The sequence below is a fragment of the Ptychodera flava genome, chromosome 18 (genome assembly GCF_041260155.1).
Source record: "Ptychodera flava strain L36383 chromosome 18, AS_Pfla_20210202, whole genome shotgun sequence".
Taxonomy (NCBI): domain Eukaryota; kingdom Metazoa; phylum Hemichordata; class Enteropneusta; family Ptychoderidae; genus Ptychodera; species Ptychodera flava.
In genome coordinates this window covers 13,407,329-13,421,544 of record NC_091945.1, presented here as the reverse complement: position 1 = coordinate 13,421,544, position 14,216 = coordinate 13,407,329, and positions in this window count along the sequence as shown.

The following is a 14,216-nucleotide window of genomic DNA, read 5'->3' as shown; positions in this document are numbered from 1 at the left end:
CAGAATGAGCCCCAACAAGTGGTAGGCCAAAAGAAAATTGTGTGTTAGGGTGAAGAGCCTCCCTTGTAAAAATTTTGAGAGTCCGAAGGCGTGTCCTTGAAGCGCATTTTGCCATAAACTATTGGAACGGATCTCATGTCAGGTGGAGTTAGGAAAGTTTACCTATGGTCACAGCAACCGCGACCTTTTGGGCGCCCTTATATCTTTGCTCTCTTTTGAGTGACTCGGCCTCATATGAAGTACTCAAGGAGAATGTTGTGTGATATTCAAGTTGTGACCAAAAACGTCACGTTACGATTTTACTGGTTTTCTATATGAGATGTCATTTTGCTGCGGTCGCGGTCACTGGTCTGGAGTTTTCGTCACTGTACTATTTTGCTAATCATCTGTGGCTATCTAGAAGGCAAGAAAATGTGGTCGTTTGTTAACACTCTCGTGACCAGTGTTCGAAATTAACGTCAGTCATACGGTGGGAGACAGACTGTTTTCCCGGGTGGTCCTTGTGTTGTTTATGCAGCCTTCTTTTCTCATGACCAGTTTTTTTAAAAAAAATTAAATACACGTTAGTTTCTCCCATCCACTTTTTCCCGCATTAAACACTGCAAAGCAACGTGCGAAACATTAGACCTGTTAGGTCAGGGTACAAGAGTTCTAGAACGTTCAGTCTGTACCAGCAAAACGTATTTCTGAACAGCGTACCATTGGCTAATATAATACGGTTTCCATCACTTTTAACCTATCAATATAATCGAGAAACCCCTTCCCCCCGGTCCCACTTTAACATTGTATGGAGATTCCAAGACGGCCTCAAGGCGCCACCCGAAGCCCCGAAGAGAAACTTTGTTCGGTATGATTATCAATTCCGAGGAAATACTCAGTCATATACTTATGTCGTCGTCGTTCCCCTGTCGTACGTCGGCCGACGAACGACCGCAAAGTTCTTGGGCATTGCAACTGTCACTGAGGTGATGGCGTTGGACTATGGCCAGTCACCAGAGCCAAAATGAACATGCGCCAAAAGGTTTCAACATCCCCAGGTTGTATACTCTGACGCTTGTGCGCTTTAGGTAGTTTGGAGACACCCAAACATTGACACATGCTACTTAATGAACGGACGGTAGCCATCGTGGCAGAGGATAGAGGGAAGCGGGCAGCTACAAATACCAACTGCAAATACTTTATTGATTGTCATCAGCTGAGTAAGAAACTAGGGTTAAAATGGCTACTGATCTACAAAAAATAAGAATTAAGAAAACAACCGAGAAGAGAACAAAGACAGTAGAACTATGGTCTAGACTATGGTCGAACAAAGTTTTTGTTTATGCATGAAGGTAGAAGCGAGATTAGAGAAGGTGAAACTTAAAGGTAAGGCGGTCGATTCATAGATCAAATCCCAGTTGCGCCGGAGGCGGTATGGCTAAGCTGAATAAGACAAAGCTGGTAGCTAGAAGCTGGCGAGCATCAAAAATTGCTGCTAAAACGGACTGAGGAATGGGTCGAGTGACCCACTTGTGAAAGCAAAATGTTGCACGTGGAAAAATGACCTTCACAATGCGAATGTGACTTGACAGGCAATAAGTCAAGCCAGTCAAGTCAAAGCATGAAATATAGGTTACTAGAAAGATGATAACGCTACCGGCAAACGCCTGTCAACGGTCACGGAAAACCACAGCGAGGCGACTCTCAGCGACTCTCAGGTGCAGACGGAAAGGTGAGACTTTGAGTGTTTGCTACTGAGCCTGATCGTTGAAATTATAGTATGCCTAAATAAGATTTCCACTTTCGTTTTTCACCACACGAAATCATGGGTGTTCTCAGAAGTCGCAGGTGGTATTACGATTGTAATTTTTACGACGAAGCTTTACTTACAAGAGAACGACCATGTCGAATCAGAAAAATATCGGCAAACGGCAAATCACTGAACATGAACTTGTACGTCAGGAGAGATTGCATGTCGCCATTATCAAAACATTCAGAGCTTGACTGCTTCTTTTGCATTTTATTGGTAGAGAAAAAAAATCTGATTCGACAGAATATTTGAGTTGAGACTTGCACCTTTAGATAAAACATAGCAGCATTCTGCAGTAATAACGGTAGCTCCGAGTGGCGTATGCGCCAAGCCCATACTGTAAGACTCTCAGTTTTCCGTGATACACATGTTCGCCACCATTGTTCCTCAGTCTGGTAATGTTTTGCGCCAATGACGGCCCTAACTTCGTTATTGTACTTTTTTTTGGACCTTTTGATAGAGTTGGTAAAAATTGCATAATAAAATTGCAGTATACCACAGTATTGAATCAACTTATTTCAGACATGGGACATGGATAACTACTATTTTGTATGCATTAGTACGTCTGTAGTTTATGAGTTCGAATCCAACGTTAACGTACAGTTGAAGCGAACACAAGTGACTTGCAAAAAATGTCCATATTAGAGTTGGGATGGTTGATCGCTTCGCTTGGCTGTATGAGACATATGGGTGATTTGAGGTAGGAAGGGAAACGAAAGGAAACGACTCAAACTTTTGCATAAATTTTCCTTAATGCAGCTTTCAACCATTCTCTGATTTCAGGGGGTCATCGTGCAAATTTTGTACTAGAGAAACAAATAACCTGACATATCGGTATTTGAATTCGACATTAAAATGGCCTCCATCCCTGTTGTTAACTCTATGGGAAAAAATGTTTGGTTTTTTAAAAATTGAGACGGTAAAATTGTTCCTTACTCAAAGAGCTTTAAAATGATTCCAAAGAGGTGGTATATTGACATTTATTGTACAAGTTTGCGAGTCCTAATATGTGTCCCCGGGGCGCATTCTACCTTTTTAAGTCGTCATCATTATAAATATCAGCATGAGCTTCGCAAAGTCTATCTCAGATTATATTATATCATGCTACCAAGCGCCATTCTGATTAACGAAAGCCCATTCCACCGATGGTAAAATACTGTGTTAGCAGTGGTACTGTAACCCCAAGTTATAAAAATGTTCGGTCTATAGGCGCTGAATTTCCGACATTCGCTGTCTTAGCCGCCCGTTTCTGCATTTTGGGCTTAAAGTGATGAGAATGTCTAATAAAAAGACAGAGACACACAAATTGATATGATAACCCGCGCCGCAGACGGGTATACACTCGATTTTGGTAAAATTCGCTCCGTATAGCACTCACCTATGAGCTCATGCTATATGTCGCTAATTGTACCAAAATCTCATGGATACCCGTCTGCGGCGGGGCATACATGTCAGTGTATGTGACAACTGTGACCTTATCTCGCACTGGAAGTATGGCGGGATTACCAGGCAACATTGATTGATGCTCGACGATGTGACGATGTGTTCTGCGATTGGTCGAATGCGGTGGTTGAATGTCTCGTGGCACAGCAATATGCAGCGTACCATCCTCCCAATAAGCATAGTCATTGTTATTACATTAGTGAGTGTGGTACTTTCACAACTGTTACTCTCGCGGTTCTCTTACATTCTCTATAATGGAGCAGGAATCGGTGTGCGTGCTCAAATTATCACCAGAGGAAACCGGGAGGCTTCGAAGCGGAGTGAACCTCATAACTCGAGCAGAGAATGAATCGTTTGTGGTTTTTAAGGACGACAACGATTACAAAGCTTGTCTCAATAAATGCAAGCACCAAGGAGGCACTTTCGTCAAAGACATCGAAGATATTGATTCCAGGTAAGACACAACAAGTTGTACAATCATTTAGATTAACACCCAGCAACGGTCTGGTACGGTGTGAATGCCGATCACCAGCTTAAATTGATATTTAATATACTTCGTTCGGCTGACTTCATGTAGCAGGGCCTTGCAGATCTGCGAATTGAATTACCCCGTCGATCGGTTCTTTCAGGCATTTTCAAATGTCTAGGATGGCCAATCGCGTTTGATATAGCATGCAAAATCAAGCACTCCATCGATGGAACAGCTTGCATGCGTATAAAGGTATATTAATTACGATACTTTTCTGTCGTCGTTGTGTAATTCACTGGTCGTTTATGAAAGCCTCAACCGGCTTTGTATGAAATGGAAAATAAATACGTACATGTGGGCGTGTGTTGCACACACGGTGAAAGTCCTCCTGTAATAGTTTAATGTTACAAGACAGCACAGATCTGATTATTTATATATGCACAGTGACTGTACTGAGGCAAATGTAAATACAGAATTGCTCCTACAGTTCACAGTTCAGTCGCTATACCCGAAGCATCGGATACCTTTAAGGTGGTATGCGCCTCGAAAGTGAAAGACTTAATATTTTGCTCGAATTTTAATCTGTCAGCCATTCTCTTACCAAATCAACGATTAAAATCAGGGGTCACCGAGCAAAGTTTGGAACTAGCGAAACAAATTAGCCAACATTTTGCGACATTTGAAATTCAAAATGGCCGCCATCCCTGTGTGTTAACTCTATGGGAGAAAATTGCATGTTGTATTTTCGATAAACGAAGACGGTTAAAGTTTTTCTTTTTCAATGAGCTTTAAAATGAGCCCCAACAAGTGTTTGATCAGAAGAGAATTGTAGAAATTTGAGAATCCTAATATCTGTGTCCGGGAGGCGCGTTCTACCTTACATGTAAATTCTTAGTGATCAGTCAAAGGGTTAATTGTTCGAAACAGTGTGGGTGTGTTAGCCCGCCATGACTGCAGCAAAGGTATGCTAATACCACTAGAGATATCGTTATCAGCACGATGTTTACTAGCAGTGCATCAATCACTCATTTAATCTCGTAGTCTGTATAGTTTTGACACCGAACGATAGAGGTAAAATAGTTGATGCCAGTTCAAGGGGCATACCCATCGTTCTCTAAAGTGCAGGTACAACATTTACGAAAATTATTAACTCTAAGTTAAATTCAATTACATCACGTCATGGTACAAATATTTCCTCGACCGACTGGTAGTCAAATAGCTAACCGGAATGCTTTGACTTCGATAGCACTTCAAGATTTTTGATTGGTCGACAGCATTTTGCAACTTGGCACGACGAATGTGGTAACGGTCGGCGATATTCCTGACCGAGAGCTGCGTGTTCAGGACGCCACGGCATTACATGACGCCCTTTACTAGCGGACGGAATCATAATGCTGTAAAATTTCGGACGCCCGTCGGCTACTGTGGTACAGATTGCATAACTTTAAATGCAACGTCACTGTTTGATGACGAGGCATTGTTCCGATATGATTATAAATGCTGTTTATTCCAATTCCGAGTGAGTTAGTTATTAACACAACAGTGCGTCTTCAAATTGCTGCTCGACAAATCGTATACTGATCTCAACAGGTGCCGCCAACTGGTAAATTTCATCAATTTCGCAACATCATCACAAAATATTTTTTTAAGGCTGATATACCGATTTTACGTATTTTTGACCTTGACCTAAAATTTGGAGGGGCAAGTACAGCTGTTCGAAACTGCCCTCCCACGCACGGAAAATGTGCACTCCCACTGAATGTAGATGCCCATTGCCCCCAGTATCTATGGTCTGCCAGCTCCCCTCTCCCCACAACAATTTAAGTTCCCCACTGCCCTCTCTCCACTTATCAGTGAAATTCCGCATTGCGCACTAGATGCCCACTAGGAAACACACATCAATGCAAAACCGTGCTAGCAGTTTACCTGGAACGTTGCTCCCCTCGAAGGTAGGCGCTTAATCTCCCCTTAAGTTCTATCAGCCACGGTTTTCCCCTACCTCTAGAGTCTACGTATTTTCCGGGACCCATTGTCAAAATTTTTTTCTCCGCTCATTGAATATAATGCAATTTCTTTCCCGCCCACAGATGTATGACTTTAGGTAAATATCGATCGCTGATTAGTTTTGAAATTTGCCCTCCCGCTGAAAAACTGTGCACGAACACCTTTTTGCACGAACGGCTCAATTGGCCACACCTTTCCTTTCTCATTTGCTGCTTTGCAACATTCACTCTCTTCAAATTTTCTTTGCCGCGTGCCCACCTCGTTGAAAATGTTAAAATCATTTCAGATCTGCTTTGGCAAATCGATTGAAAATTCAACCAGCAATGAGTGAAACTGAAGAAAAGAAGGAACGAGATATTTGACTCATGGTCAAAAACTCTGTTAGTTTTAACCACACGAATGTACATCATATTCAATTTCGTAGGATCATCGGAATCAGTCACTTATGGTATCTTGGCTCAAAGGCTATTTCATAAAAAATGTATGTGCTCACCATTCTTTTTACCAATCACTATATTGTGGGCATGAGCGTGTTAAAAATTAATACAAAGCATTATATAAAACCCAGTTTGTTCATCTCACTAATAGTATGGCACGTATTGAAACGTGAGAAAACATCAGAAGAGAAACATCGCCTGAGAAGCAGACTGTCAAGGATGGAAAAAATGATTTGACTCTAGAGCGACAAAGTCTTATCCATGCCTTATTCCTGGAAATTGCCCAAGGAAGCAGAGGCTCCGTGCAACCATGAAGTGAATATTAGCCCTCGTCATCGCACTTGAGCTTGTAGGTATTTCATATGTGCATATCCTTCAACTTGAAATTTTTACCCAGTTTGGAATAGGGCACTTTTTGATTATGGAAATGGAACTTCACAACAATGCGGAGGAGAATGGGAACACTGCCGAACCACAGGTGCTCGCAGCGATGCCTTGATAGTCGATTGAAGGCCCAATGCCGGGAGTGTGAGGCCGAAGACTGAACCTCGGAAGCAGCTAAGAGAATGAAAGGTTTGACACCACAAATCGGTAAGAAAGTGCAAAACCAACAAAATAAAACATCCGCGCTTACAAAAAATAACATCGGCAGGCCGAAAATAACTTTAAAAGTTCGAATCTTTACTCTGCTAGCTGCACTTGACTGATATATGCCAAAATCTAAGCAAAAATTCACTGCCAGGCGATTCTCCGCATTCACATTGCAAGTCCGCCATTGCAAAGCATTGGAAATCAGGGGGTGTTTGTTGTTCAAGTGCAAAGGATTATGGGCGTGAAAATACACTTCCAAACGGCGGACTGGCAACGTGAATGCGAATGATTGCCTGCATGGCAGTGAATTTTCGCCTAGATTTGGCATATATCAGTCAAATACATTAGCAGAGTAGGTATTTCGAGGTTTGAAGGTATTTTCGACCGGCCTATGTTATTTTTTGAGGGAGGGTGTTTTATTTTGTTGGTTTCGGACTTCTCGATCGCCGATTTGTGGTGTCAAACCTTCCATTCTCCAAGCTACCACCTAGGTTGGGCCTTCGGTCTTCGATCGACTATCCAGGCAACGCTGCGAGCACTTGTGTGCCAAACAGAGCGGCAGAACATTCAAGATTGTTCCCTCATCCAGCATATACCAAAGGTTTTCTTCTTTGATTCCATTTTACTGTGGATTGCAACGTCAGTTACTATTACAAAGGGAAATTTTAGGTGTATTTGGTGTTCTCTTGTAGAAGATAAAAACCACACTTCACTTCTGTAGCAACGTGCGCTTCCTCTGTAGGCAAGTGAGTACTGTATGAATTATCGGGCGCTTGACTGCGGTCTCCCAAACTGTTGACTGACAAAGATATCGAGCAGAGTTTGTTACGGCACTTGTTCGGTACAAGGGACGCTACAGATTTATGCATTCTTTAGTAAATCCAAGTGTTATACCAACGCCTCATTTCATTCCCGCTGCTTGAAACAAGTTACATGAATCTAAAATGACGCGCTTTTATCGAGTAAAATTAAAAACTGAGAAGTGAAATACTTTGGCTCCTGGTAGTTTCTGTTTAAATTAAAATTTCAATAACCACCAGCCTTCTTTGATGTGTATTGTTTGTGCTGAACAATATGATGCAACTACGCCGTGGCTGCCCTTAATTAAGTCAGATAGTTGGAAATTTGCTCTTGTACTAAATATACCTGTGGTGTGCCAATAAGATTTGCTCCGCGGGTAACATGCATTACAACATGGCTGTAACTAATAATTCGCGACGAACTAACAATGGCTTGAATTCCTGATGGATAATAAATCAAGGCAAATTTCAATATTAAATAACATGGTTCATATGGATTCACAATTTCGAGTATAAAATGTATTTCATAGCTCCTCGCCGTCTTAGGGTGAGCTGCACTATTCTTGGCTAATTTTGGTGATTTTATCATTGCTTTTAAATCGATAATCCAATTTGCGTGGTCTTTGCTCATGTGAAAGATATTTGGGTATATATTTGAGGCAATAGCTGATGGTAACACTTTAATTCCTGGCGTCTTTAACCTCCATAAATCATGTAATAATCTCCTTAAATGTAGTATTAACCAAAATTGTAATAAAATCAACTAAAATAGTAATAAAACAGTCAACCATTATTGTTGCAACCCGCAACCTCAAATGTAATACACAAATTAACCATTAGTGTAATAAACTCAACTATAAATGTAATAAACTTGAACTTGGTTGTGACTATTTGTTTAAATTTATCAATGACCTGAGTAAATAATAAACTTTAATAAATCTTATGTAATGTTTTTGCATACTTTCCTGAAACTAGGTTTCCTTTCAAAAACACAAAATAGAATACATTGAGAACGGTATCAGAAAACTGCGAGATACCAATCTAACCGTTAGATAAAGGAAGTGGAACAGCAGCTCTAGAAGCTTATGATATTATATGATAAGGAAGCGTCAAAATAGCACGTGTCAACCAGTGATACCACACTGAGTTTACAACCGATGATTAAGAACAAGCAACAAAGAAAAATGCAACCCTATAACAGAAATGTACGATACAAAGTATGTTGACAAGAATATATGGCAAACTATGCAAACACAATGCCAACACTACCTTGAACATAGTAGAAGAAAATTAGACATCCTAGCTTCCCGAGTTGAAGAAGAATCGTCATGTTGGACAGCACCACTGAAGATGAATTTGAAGCGACTGATGATGAAAATATAGCAAACTTTCGAAACATAGCATTAAAGGATCGTAGTGTCTCTCCACTCTGGAGTAGAGACTGCATTGACACTCAGATTACAGCCGAGTCTTGCCGTGGCTAATGATCAGTTCTATAAAAAAACAGCGACTCGGAAACGTTTAATAGACGTACAAAGTACACAAAATACACTAAACGCAAACAACAAAGGTATGAACGATATGTAGAGTTGCTTTCCCTTTATTACATAGATAAATATTTAAGGGGTAATTCTCCAATTGCGATTACAATATAGATTACATTTATGGTTGATAAATATTACATTTATCGGTGTTTTATTTATTACACTTATTATTACTTTTTTGTTACATTTATTGGCGATATTACATTTATGGGTGCATGTTATCACAATTTTGTTTGATGTTACATTTACGGAAATTGTTACATGAGGGTACAGTCGTCCAAGGTGTCCCATTGTAACAGCAGCTAAATAGACACAGTTACTTTTACGGGTGCGTCGATCCCGTGACATAAATATTTGTTTCGCACGTATGTGTTAGTACACAGGGAAATGTCAGTCCCCTGAGGTGGGGAGGGTGGGGTTCTTGGTGCAACGGTTTACTTTCTTTTATTTCATTTTATTGACTTTGGGTGTGATATCTCAAATAAAGATTTCGACTCCAAACCGTCTGACTGCTTGGAACACGGTTTTGTGGAGGGACCGTGCTTGGAGACACCCAAACATTGTCACGTTCTGCAATGGCATTGGCACGATGTAAAAATTCCTTCCCCGAACTACACTATTGTTGACTTTGATGAAAGTGAAATCAACAGTTGATTTATTCCTACGCGATTAGATCAGCTTTCACTTTGTCGAACACAGAAGATTGTAGGTCGGACTGATGGCAGGTCGGTCATCGATCATCTGCTCCACAGACATCTACACTAATTATGTCATCATATCACTGGGAAAGCATTACTTTGACTACTATACCTGACTTCCCTGCCGGCTCAAAACTGGCCGACATGACTCAAAATACAGAGGTTGTTGAGGAAACTGAAAGCAATGTAGTAAATCATCAGGTTTGGATATAGGCGTCTTTGTGCCGCGAACTCACTGCAAAACCTGCGAATCCGTCCTAAGTTAAACCCTTTACAGTGTAAGGTAGCTACATACCTTATAGACACTTTCAAATTTTTATTTTTTTCCTCAGTTAGAGAAGTCGCAAACCCCAAAAAGTATATATTTTCTGAAAGCTCTGATATTGGGAAATCCGACCGTCTACAGTACACAGTCATTATTTGCATAATAGTCACGTGACAAGCGTTTTGCTAAAATCGGTTTTTCCTCCCTTTAGCGAACACGCTGCACGAATTCCGGCTGGCATTGACATAACAATGCCCTTCAAACCCGTGTCTGCGATTTTTTCACAGAATCTTCATTCAAATTTTATTGCGCGACAATTACAAATCTTAGAAAAGCACGTTAGTCTAACATCTTTAATGGTGTATAACAAAAAAACAAAAACAAAGGCATATAAAGGAAATCCCAGACGCGGATTTGAAGGGCATTACAAGACTTGTCAATGCACAAATTTCAACCGGAAATCGTACTGCTTGTTCACTAAAGGAGAAAAACCAATTTTGGAAGGTTCGGCAAAATATTTGTCACGTGACTATTATGCAAATAATGACTATGTACTGTGCACGGTCGGATTTCCCAATATCAGGGTTTTAGAAAATATATTCTTTATTGGGGTTTTGGACTTCTATAACTGAGGGAAAAAATTAAAATCTGAAAATGTCTATAAGGTATGTAACTACATTAAAGACCCTTCAGATATTACGTCACACGGTTCACCCGTCAAATTAATCTGGAAAACCTTTTTGATATAACGCGCATTTCACGATACACGTCGACGGTGTCGGCGTGGTCAAAAACCGATCCAATCTGCTCAAAAGCACGGCGCGGCAGGAGAAAGCCACGCTGTGTAGTCAGCAAGGGGAGAGATTTTACACTGTGAGGTCAAGTGAGCAAGGTTTGCATTTCGAGCAGTCTTCAACCGCGTCTCTCTCATTCGAGCTGTTGATATCGATTATTTACGCGATCTCTATTTACTTACGATTACAAACTTGTTTCTAGTGAAGCACTAGGAGAAGTATGCAGTTACCAGCGGAGTGTCACCATAACGAGTCCATTTGTATTTCTTCCTTTGGAAATCTGTGGTATTTTGGCGGCCATTTTGTTTGTGCTGATTATCTCAAAATGCCAAAAGCTGATAGAGGGCCAATAACTGTAATTTCGATTTTATGATCTTGGCAAAGAAACTTAAAAAAACAAAAACAAGCTTGAGTGAACAAAAATGGACTAGGCTGCCGGACGAAGTTTCAGTCACGGTCCCTCCATCATTTCCCTTTTTGTTCAGCGGTGATGGAGGGACCGTGTTGTGGAGGAACTGTGACCTTAGACAAAGCTGATCAAAGATCTACTCAAAGCGTCCCCTTACTGATTATGTGGCATACCCGCGTAATCATGTGTTGAGATTAATAAGACTCTAAATATTACATTATCGTACTAAATAACGCCTGTAAAGATTATATAGATTATATATCAGTTTACTATAGTAAGGCAGAGAAATTTGCTTAGACCGGCCATAAAGGAATCGTTAATGACGTCACTGTAAACTGGTAGAAACAATTCAAATACCCCATGCTCATAAGGTAGTTCCCGCCTCGAAATTGAAAGATTTAATTTTATGCTCAAACTTTCCTCAAGCAAACTGTCAACCGATCTCTTTGAAAATCGAGAATAAAAATCAAAGGTCAGTTGCAACTTTTGGTACTAGAGAAGCAAATTGCCCAACCGTGACATTTACCCATTTTGAAATTCAAAATGGCCGTGTTATCTCTGTTGGGGAAAATATAATCCCCGATTTTTACAATTAAACCAAGCCGACGAAATCTTTGTGTTTATACTCCATAAGCTACAGAATGAGCCCCAACAAGTGGTAGGCCAAAAGAAAATTGTGTGTTAGGGTGAAGAGCCTCCCTTGTAAAAATTTTGAGAGTCCGAAGGCGTGTCCTTGAAGCGCATTTTGCCATAAACTATTGGAACGGATCTCATGTCAGGTGGAGTTAGGAAAGTTTACCTATGGTCACAGCAACCGCGACCTTTTGGGCGCCCTTATATCTTTGCTCTCTTTTGAGTGACTCGGCCTCATATGAAGTACTCAAGGAGAATGTTGTGTGATATTCAAGTTGTGACCAAAAACGTCACGTTACGATTTTACTGGTTTTCTATATGAGATGTCATTTTGCTGCGGTCGCGGTCACTGGTCTGGAGTTTTCGTCACTGTACTATTTTGCTAATCATCTGTGGCTATCTAGAAGGCAAGAAAATGTGGTCGTTTGTTAACACTCTCGTGACCAGTGTTCGAAATTAACGTCAGTCCTGCCGTGGGAGACCGACTGTTTTCCCGAGGGACCGAGAATTTTGACATGCGGGTGGTCCTTGTGATTGTTTATGCAGCCTTCTTTTCTCATGACCAGTTTTTAAAAAAATAAATACACGTTCGTTTCTAACGTCCACTTTTTCCCGCATTTAACGCTGCAAAGCCAAGTGCGAAACATTTGATCTGGTTAGGTCAGGGTGCAAGAGTTCTAGAACGTTCAGTCTGTACCAGCAAAACGTATTTCTGAACAGCGTACCATTGGCTAATATAATACGGTTTCCATCACTTTTAACCTATCAATATAATCGAAAACCCCCTCCCCGGTCCCACTTTAACATTGTATGGAGATTCCAAGACGGCCTCAAGGCGCCGCCCGAAGCCCCGAAGAGAAACTTTGTTCGGTATGATTATCAATTCCGAGGAAATACTCAGTCATATACTTATGTCGTCTTTGTATCCCCGTCGTACGTCGGCCGACGATCGACGGCAAAGTTCTTGGGCATGCAACTGTCAGGTGATGGCGTTCGACTTTGACCAGAGCTAAAATGAACATGCGCGAAAAGGTTTCAAGATCCCCAGGTTGCATACTCTGATGCTTGTACAGTTTGGGTAGTTTTTGAGACACCCGAACAATGTTCGGTACGGTGGCGGGTGGCGGGCGGGTGGGGGGATGGGGGGGGCAGAGGATAGAGGGAAGCAAGCAGCTACAAATACCAACTACGTATACTTTATTGATTGTCCTCAGCTGAGAAAGAAATTAGGGTTAAAAATGGCTACTGATGTACAAAAAATAGGAAATAAGAAATTATCGAAAATAGAACAAGGACAGTATAACTACGGTCTAGACCATGGTTCAACAAAGTATCAGGCAAAGTGTTTCTCTATGCATGGAGGTAGAAGCGAGACTCCAGAAGGTGAGCCTTAAAGCTAAGGCGGTCGATTCATAGATCAAATCCCAGGTTCGCTTGAGGAGGTATGGCTAAGCTGAATAAGATAAAGCTGGCAGCTGGAAGCTGTCAAGCATCAAAAACTGCTGCGAAAACGGACTGAGGAATGGGTCTAGTGACCCACTTGTAAAGACAAAATGAACAGGCAACTTAAGAGAAACTCTATCAAATTGCACCGTGACGACGGCTACTAAGGCTTCTGGCAGCCGCAAACAGGTTGTCTACAAAACTCATAACTCATCTTTTACGCTGTGCAAGCTGTTGACAGAGTACAACCAAGACATAATACACAGGATAATGCAAAGGCAATCATCAGGGTACTATAGCTTAATAGAAAGATGATAACGTTATCGGCAAGCGCCTGTCAACGGTCACGGAAAACCACAGCGACGTGACTCTCAACGACTCTAAGGTGCAGACGGAAAGGTGAGACTTTGAGCCTAGTGTTTGCTACTGAGCCTGATCGTTAAAATTATTGTATGCCTACATAAGATTTCCACTTTCGTTTTTCACCACACGAAATCATGGGTGTTCTCAGAAGTCGCAGGTGGTATTACTATTGTATTTTTTTAAGACGGAGCTTTACTCAAAAAGAGAACGTCCATATCATATCGAATCAGAAAAATATAGGCTAACGGGAAATCACTTAATAACATGAAGTTGTACGTCAGGAGAGATTTCATGTCGCCATTATCAAAACATTCAGAGCTTGACTGCTTCTTTTGCATTTTATTGGTAGAGAAAAAAATCTGATTCGACAGGATACTTGAGTTGAAACTTGCACCATTAGATAAAACATAGCAGCATTCTGCAGTGATAACGGTAGCTCCGAGTGGCATTGCACCGTAGGCCGCTTCCAGGTGGCGTATGCGTCAAGCCCATACTGTAAGACTCTCAGTTTTCCGTAGATACACATGTTCGCCA